We start from the raw sequence: 9356 nt of genomic DNA, 5'->3' as shown, positions 1-9356 counted from the left end.
CACATGCCAAATCTGCTTCTTCCACAATGGGAAATTGGTTCCATCCAGCTTCTTGATATTGTAAAGAGCAGTGTCCTGTGATCCAGCCATAGCTACGCTTCACAGTAGTTTACTTTCCTGGGAAAAATTCGACAGAGTTTCCCCTGTAAACTGACCTCTGAACCAATATCAACCTGTCAAATGAACCAAGAAAGCTTCAGATTCTGCAGAAATTTTGGCAGAGTCTCCTTTGTAAAATGGCTCTGGTGTACTAAAAACAGACCAAAAAACAGCTCAAAAAACCATTGTCTCTCTAACACTGTAAGCTGTGGGTAAACCTGTCCTGCACCTATACTGTCTCTGACTGTCCTATCACTGTCCTGTAAGCATAGACTGTGACAATGCCTCAACGGCAGTAAAGCAAAGATGCAATCCCAACTGTCTAACTCACAGTCAATACATCCTAGCTGCCTATCTAAGGGTGCTCGAGGGATCGCTCCAAGACCTGTATCACCGAAAGGATCTCAACATTCGAGAATCCCCCAGGTCAATAAAACCTCACTCGACCCTCAACAAAGGCTGCAGTAAATCTGACAATACATAGACTTCCCACAAAGTCATACATCCACAAATTTCCCACTGTATGTTGTAACCGTTGCGGCGGTTGTTTGCTGCGTGACTCACAGCCAGCAAACCCTCAACAGACATACATCATCTCTGACAATACATCCCATGTGGAAGTACCTGCAATGTCAGGATGAAATCTGGAATATCAAGCAGCAAACACAAGCTACCTGATGAACTAGTGGATGTCACCTACAGACTGTGTGTAGATGCGCCCGTGTCGTATGTGACACGCCTCCAAGAACTGTGAGCCGTCCTTCGATGTGTAGACAGCCACAAATCAACACTCTGGGAGTGTCGATATCCTCAACACCTGCAGTCGTAGGCCGAAAAGCCCAAATTTGCAGAGTCGGATCTGCACCCGTCGAGACCACGTAGTCGAAAATGGTCTGCGCAGACCTTTGTCGAAGCCGAACGGTGGTCGAGATGACCTCAGAATGAAATTCTGGCAACACCCAGTCCTTCGGGCTGTCCCACGAGATTTGGGGCCGTGTCTTCGCCTGTCGAATTTCACTCCAATCTGAGCTGGTGGCTCTAGCCTCCTGCAATGCTGCCCCGAGCCTTGATCTGAGCTCTGATACCAGTTGAAGGAGTACGAGCGGAAGTGCGACGCGAGAGAGAGTGCGAGAAGAAGAGCACGACGATATGGTGAACTCGCTCTACTGTAATGTGTAGAGCATAGTGAGTTCTTATTAGGTTTTTACAAAAGAATATGTGTACATACCTAGCGGCCCGCCCACTTACCTGGGCGACCACATTGGGCTTTATACCCCAACAAAAGGTAGTCTTGAAAGTACCATGCGAGTCTAAATGGGTCCTCTAGGTACTTTGGAGGTAGAAAAAGTTCATAGAGTTCCTTTCAAAGGTAGTCATGGAAGTACCATGACAGTAAAGAGGCTCTTTAGGTACTCTGGACTTTTGAAAGAGTCTTGAAAGAGGCTCTTTAGGTACTCTGGACCTTTCAAAGGTAGTTATTTACCATGAGAGTGAAGAGGTTCTCTAGGAACTTTGGAGGCAGAGAAAAGTCACATAGTTCCTTTCAACGGTAGTCATGGAAGTACCATGATAGTATAAAGGCTCTTTAGGTACTCTGGATCTTTGAAAGAGTCTAGAATACCTTGCAAAGGTAGTCTTGAAAGTACCATGTGAGTTTAAATGGGTTCTCTAGGTACTTTGGAGGTAGAAAAAGTTCATAGAGTTCCTTTCAAAGGTAGTCATGGAAGTACCATGACAGTAAAGAGGATCTTTAGGTACTCAGGATCTCTGAAAGAGTCTAAAATACCTCACAACGGTAGTCTTGAAAGTACCATAGAGTTCATTCCAAAGGTAGTCATGGAAGTACCATGATAGTAAAGAGGTGCTCTAGGTACTTTGGAGGTAGAAAAAATCATTGAATACCTCACAGAGCTTTTACTTTGATGGGTTTTACTTTGAAAAAAATATGAGCCTCTGATGGGTTTAATTTTTTCTTGCACAGGGTGAGCTTTACATGAGGTTCCAAATGCAATATCCACACATCAAGATCTCACTCAGATGTTTTGAGGGATTGAAACCTTGGTTTGTTCGTAAGTTGAAGGACCGTTACACGTGCTGCTGTATTGCTCATATTCAGATGATATATCTCAAGGAAGCATTCAACCACATGAGACATAGTAAGACAGGCATGCACGGCGATGGGTGTGGTTGCATGTGTGCTATATGCTTGCCAAAAGAGGCTCCAAGTAAGTGTGAAGCTGCCACGTACACATACACCAGTGTAAGCACATTGACTGAAAGTGTGTTATGTGAAAAACCAATGGACTCCGTATTTGATAAGTTGACTTGCTTAAAGGGAGAATGTCCTCAATGTGGGTCGAAGAGATTATTGCTTTGTCCAAACAAAACACTTGAAAGTGCAGCCCAAATTTCTGTTAAGGTGTTTGAAGATGTTGCCTCAACCCATTCTCAAGGCAAGAAGCGCAAGGATCTTCTGGTGAAGGAAATGGGATGCAAGGATTTCACAACTTTTCTTAAAAAGCATCTGACCACTTACATCCTACACAATTTTATTGCCCAGTGGCAATCTCAGCAGTTCAAGGATTGCATTCATAGGTTTCCTAGAGATGTAGTGGTCTCTGTTATCGAATTTGCGGGAAATTACTCATTTAAGGAGCAAAATGAAATCCAGTCAATGCATTGGTACTCTTCACAAGTCACCATCTTGGTGCACATTACATACATTCGAGACGAGAAAGACTAGGTGTTAAAATATACACATTTTAACATTTCTGATGACAAAGATCATGACACGCTTTTTGTGCAACATTGCTTGCAACTGCATAGTGTTTGGCTTCAAAATCAGGGATTCAACTTCTTGAAGTGGCATTGGGTGTGGTCAGATGGATGTGCTGCTCAATTCAATTCATCTAGACCGTTCTTCTTTGTGTCAAGGTACGCCAGGTTTTATTCCACCTCTGATGAAAAGTTTCCAAAAAAAAAATTCTGCCCAGCATTGAAGGTGGGTCATTGTTTTAGGTACTATGGTTTGACTGGCATTGAAATGCTGTGAAGTTTCTTTGCCTCGGGCCACGACAAAGGGGAGCATGATGGGGAAAGGGTAGTTGTTAAGAGGGCTTTAACACATGAGCAGTTAAAGGCTCATGCATGGCACATGAAGTGTGCCAAGGATGTTGTTGGCTTCTTGAAGCATAAATTTAATGATGAAAGTGGTCACACAGGGGTGAACAGGATTTTTTGGGAGGTCCAAGCAACTGAGGTGCCAAGGGAGAAGAAGTGGAATTGCAAGTGAGTTGAAGGCTCACGATCAATACACAGTGTCAATGGATATTCCAAGAGCGACAAGTGTGCACTCCGTTCTAGACTTCTCACTTTTTTTTGTGAATTTTGTATGTCCCAGCGTTGGAGGCGATGCTTGAACAACACACATGTTGAGTACTGGGAGTATCTAACCCTTGAGGCATTTGATGGTAACAATGCAGAAAGTGAATATTTTAGCAATGACGAAGGATCAGATCTGCCGATGTATGGTGGGCACCATGATGCAATTAGTGATGCTCTATGCATCGGTGATGCCTTTGCCACCAATGCCAATGAAGATGGAGCTGACTTCTACCTTTTGAGGTGCTCATAGGAGAAATACAAAACAGCAAGAGACTTGAGTGATTCCTGGGGAAACACACTTTCTGCAGGGATCTATTTGGTTGAGGGGTACTATTACGAGATAGTGGAAGGTGCTAAGCATATCTATTACATGCCTGCTAGTCAATCAAAAGTGCTTCTTGCATCACACTTGGTTAGATAGATTAAGATACCCTTGGAACCCTTAGAAGGAGAGCCACATAAGGTCAAACTCGCTGCAGAAGTATATGAAAATGTGTACAACAGTATGCCAATAGTGATATAGGTTGTTGCCCAAGTAACTTGTAGAAGTACCAATAATTAGCTTCAAAGTACCATGCAACTATTACACAGGTGGTTTTTGTAGGAGCCTATCGTAGGAGTCAAAACCTCTTGCAGGCCAGTCCAAACAAGTACTTGTAAACTCTTTTGTCTACTTGAGTAACAAAAATAGCACTTCAATTCTTGAACACAAAGTACCTGTCTGTCAGCCTACAGTACCTTACAGGTAGTTCACAAGCACCTCTAAAAGTTTATCTACCGGCCCAAAGTACCTTTAAGGTAGTCCTGAAGTGGTTTCTGTATGTTAAGTAACAAGCACTTGTAAAACCTTTTGTATGCCATCCCAAAGTACCTTATAGGTTCTTTACAGGTCTGACAACCAAAAGTACCTTACAGGTAGTTCACAGGTGGAAACTGTATTAAACTATGTAGGAAACAAGGACTTGTAAAAGTTGTTTTATGCCAGCCCAAAGTACCTTATAGGTTCTTTACATGTCTGACAACCAAAAGTATCTTACAGGTAGTTCACAGGTGGAAACTATCTTAAACTATGTAGGAAACAAGGACTTGTAAAAGTTGTATGCCAGCCCAAAGTACCTTATAGGTTCTTTATAGGTATGACAACCAAAAGTACCTTACAAGTAGTTCACAAGTGGAAATTGTATTAAACTATGTAGGAAACAAGGACTTGTAAAAGTTTTTGTATGCCAGTCCAAAGTACCTTATAGGTAGTCCCTGGGTGGTTTCTGTACACAACAATCTATTAAGTTTTGGTATGCCAACCCAAAGCACCTTACATTGTAACTGTTTTAAATTGGGAAACAATAACAGAATCAGAAAAATAACACTTCAATGCTTGGACACTTGAACAGTCTTAAACTACTTGAATCAGAAAAATAACACTTCAATGCTGGGACACAAAGACAACGCATCCAACCAGTTGGAATATATTTCATCTTCAACAATTTGACGAAGAGTCATTACATCAGTTATAATGACAATCAAAATGAAGCCAAAAAATTGGTTTCCACATGGAAAGTAGTATATAAATATACAAGGTTCTGGCACGGGTTTAGTTTAGTTACAAAAAGGTACATAGAGGATCTGTCATCCTAAAAAAATCAAGGGACGTCATCGTCGCTTGCACTCTATGGGCATGAGCTGTGGCCCACATAAGTACGCATCATACGATGTCTTTTGAAACACTTTTGCAATTGCTGTGAATACATACTTGTCGTCATCAGTAGGTTTTGGTTTGCTGAATGTGTCCGCCAAGGCACGACGATCCGTAGCATGCTGCCATCCTTCTAGCCAGGCCTTTAGATCTTTTGACAAGTATTGGCTGGAGTGGTGCTCAATACCAGGCACTATGATGTAAGTACCTCTGGGATTATAATGACATTTATAGGAACTGTTGTCAATTAAAAGGACATTGCTGGTATCATACCGCTGCAGCTTCGCCAAAAAATTCTGCAATAACTTGAAAAATGCTGGCCTTCCACCACCAAAACAGTAACTACCCACATCACATAACTATTGTCCAGCCCATCCACTAATATAACTGTGAACCTGGGGAAAACATCTTCGAATTCTTGAGCCCACTCTGCTTAGCATTGCACTTCTCCATATGTAGACATTTGCCCATGTCACAGCCCATGCAATAAAATCCTATGCATCTTTCGGAACAAACAGGTACCTGCCATCTACCTCCTCATGCTTGACAAATGATGTAGCTTCAATATCGGGGACAGACGAAGGGTCATGCTTATTAGGTGTACATGTAAGACAAAGTACACCATTAAGATCTAATATGAGGGCTGATCGGGTTGGATCATCATATGGCAAGGAGGAGATAACTAGGGGAATGTACTTTGGGGGATCTCTGATAATGATGATTTCCTCTACGGTCAGCTTGAGGGTCCCCTTTTCCTTTGGACACTCTGTAAAAGACAGCATTCAACATTGAAAAATAAACACGAGGCAATATTTGACATAAAAGCGACAAAAACATAGAGGCCGATAAAAACATAGACATTGTGCTTATGAAACATAAAAGCGACAAAAACATAGAGGCCGACAAAAAAGTTTCTTTTGCATTCAAAATCAAGAATCATAGATTCTTGTATTACAATTGAAGAGTCGCAATTTCTTGCAAACTCGACGCTTGGGGGGGTGGGAAACACTAGAAGGATTGCGGAGGGGAGTACTCTTTCTGGGAGTCTTCTTCACGGCAGGAGGTGAGCTGGGTGCTTCCCTCTCTCCCATATCTCCATCTGCATGATGAGCATGGTGCTTTGAACGTGTGGACTCCGAAGGTCTATTCTTTTTGGAAGATCCACCTATGTCATAAAACAAGACATCAGCCCCACGTAGACAGTGCATAGAAGTTGACAAGTCCAATACCATTACCACTTACCATCACTGTTTTTCTTGCGCTTCTTTGACACCTTCACCATGTCACTCAGAAAGATGGGAGAATCTGGATTCTCATCACCAGCTACCATGCGCTGCAGCTTTAGTTATGGATTTCTCAAGCTTACTCTTAAGCTTGCACTTTCAAAAATGAGAAGATAAGTGTTGAACGAGTAGAGCAGGCCTACTTTTATGTTTAATTTGATAAAGGCTTTAACTTATCTTGATAATTTATTTTTACATATCTTGATAGCTTTTCTTCCTTTTCAGAACTTCAACAATAAGCTACTTACAAACCTCATCCTTATCCTTATCTTGTCTTTCTTTCTCCTTTTAAGAATTTCCTTGAGAGGAAAAGTTAATTTCTCATGGATTTGTTATGCCCTTATCCCCATGGCATAGGTCGGAGGTGATTTGTGGGTAAACTTTGGAGCTTGGATTTAGCATAAATTTATTCGAATATTTTTATTATTATCATCATTATCTTTTTCTTTTTCTTCTTTTGAGTCGATGAGTTAGACGTGTTTGCCATGCTAAGGGCTAGGAGGATGCCCTTACAAAGAATCTGGGGACTCGAGATAATAAGGATACCAAAGTGTTTTGTGAGATTTGTGATAAGCCGGGACATGCGATGGCACATTGCTGGTATGATCCAAAGTTCAGAGGAAATTTATCACAGAGATCTCAACTAAAAGTCCCTCGGCGAATCGGGTGGACACAGAAGTGCAAGAGAGAATGAACCAAAATTGGTACCCACATGATCAGAGGAGGAATTGGAGACCTCTAACTGGCATGGGAAATTTTTTAGGGTATCCACTAAGATGGGATAACATTCCACTGCAATATCAACATGGTAGAGGAAGAACGGGTTTAACACCATGGTTGAGGAACTATGAAAATCAGGTTCCACCATCGAGGGGGGCTCCTAATTTTAATCCTCCAATAAGGCAAAAAGATCCACCGATACCACAAGCAAATTTGTTGTTTACGGAGATATGATGGGGAAGAGCTGGGAGCACAACGGAAGAAGAATACGCACTCACACACACACCACCATCCATTGAACCTTATCATTGGCTAGCATAGCCTCTTTGTAACAAGAAGGCTCACCACTATCTATCAGTAACACAAATTCCACACCTGGAACAAACCGTTATGGTGGATGTGAGACTCTTTGAGATCTCCTCAGCTGATCAGAGCTTGTACTAGCCTGTGTAGTAATTGGCTCTGGAGCTATCTGTACAAGAGGTGATACATCAGAAAACGTCACTTTCCGGAATTCAACCTCTTTTGTTGGCTGCCTATGCATCTTGGTCTCATTGAAGAAAACATCACTGCTACGGATTACTGATCGACTTTCTGGATTCCATAAACGATAGCCAAATTGACCATCTACACCATAGCCAATAAAGATGTATTTCCTGGACTTAGGGTCAAGCTTAGCACGCAACTCCTTGGGTACATGTGCATAAGCTTCGTAGCCAAATATATGGAGTTTTTCATAAGACAACTTATGTCCTGACCATAACTCCAAAGGTACACGAAATTGTAATGAAGCATGTGGTGATCTATTGATCAAATACATAGCAGTGTATAATGCTTTAGCCCAAAACTCTTGCGGTAAATTAGCATGCGATAGCATAGACATAATCCTCTCTTGGATGGTCCTATTCATTCGTTCGGCAACACCATTTTGTGCAGGGGTATAAGGAGCTATAAACTCGCGCTTAATTCCCCTACTTGAACAGAAGTCTGCAAACTCTTTAGAGACATATTCTCCACCATTGTCTGAGTGTAAAGCTTTCAACTTATGTTCAGACTGAGTTTCCACACTAGATAAGAACTTTTTGAAACAAGAAAAAGTCTCATCTTTAGACTTCATGGCATAAACCCAAACATGTCGTGTTGCATCGTCAATGAATGTAACATAATAAGACGCACCACCATGGGATTTAGAAGGCATAGGCCCACATAAATCACTATGCACAAGCTCTAAGGGCTTTCTTTCTTTGTCAAAAGATTGTGTACGATGTGCTCGTGTTTGCTTACCATATTGATAGTGTTCACAAAAGGGAAAATCAGAAAATGATAAAGACGGTAAGTAGCCCAAACGAGAAAGAGTTTCCATTCCCTTCTTTGACATATGACCTAACCGGCTATGCCACAAAGCAACAATTGGTAGCTCGGTTACAGAAAGAACATTGTTCTTGTCAGATACATAAAGAGGATAAAGTGTACCAACTTTAGAACCATGGGCTAAAATAAGATGACCTTTCGCAATACGCCAAGACTGCTGATGAAAAGTGACTTTGTAACCCAAGTCATCAAGACGTCCAACCAAAATCAAATTTCGTGTCAAAGCTGGAACATGACGCACATTATGTATGGTAAACCTCACCCCATTTTCCATAATCATAGCAATATCACATATGCCCACAATGTCACAAGAGTAGCTATCACCTATCATAACAGTGTCAATGGTTTCCTCATATGTAGTAAACCAATGCCTATGAGGTGTGACATGCAACGAAGCGCCCGAATCAAGAATCCATGTATGGGACACTTCACCACTAACAAGTAGCTCTGCTGGCATAGAACTCTGCAAAGTAGAGTTTCTTGTGCATCATAAAATACATCATTATTTTCAATCAACATATTGATGTCTTTTGCATCACAATCATCTTGCACTATGTTCAGTTCTTCAATCTTAACCGAACTCTTTGGTTTCTCCTCTTTATCATCATTGTCTTTGCCTTTGCCTTTACCTTTATCACGCTTCCAAGCATAACAATCCTTCTTTATGTGACCAAACTTATCACAATAATGGCATTGAACATTGCGACGACCAGGAGACTTTGATCGACCCTTTGAATCATCTCTATTGCCCTCTTTCTTGGATTCACGATTCCAAGAACGACCTTTATGCTATTTTCCATCCTTTT

The sequence above is a fragment of the Adiantum capillus-veneris genome, chromosome 30 (genome assembly GCF_014529385.1).
Source record: "Adiantum capillus-veneris isolate H3 chromosome 30, ASM1452938v2, whole genome shotgun sequence".
Taxonomy (NCBI): Eukaryota; Viridiplantae; Streptophyta; class Polypodiopsida; order Polypodiales; family Pteridaceae; genus Adiantum; species Adiantum capillus-veneris.
The sequence above is the reverse complement of the archived record's forward strand: the minus strand, read 5'-3'. Positions refer to the sequence as shown.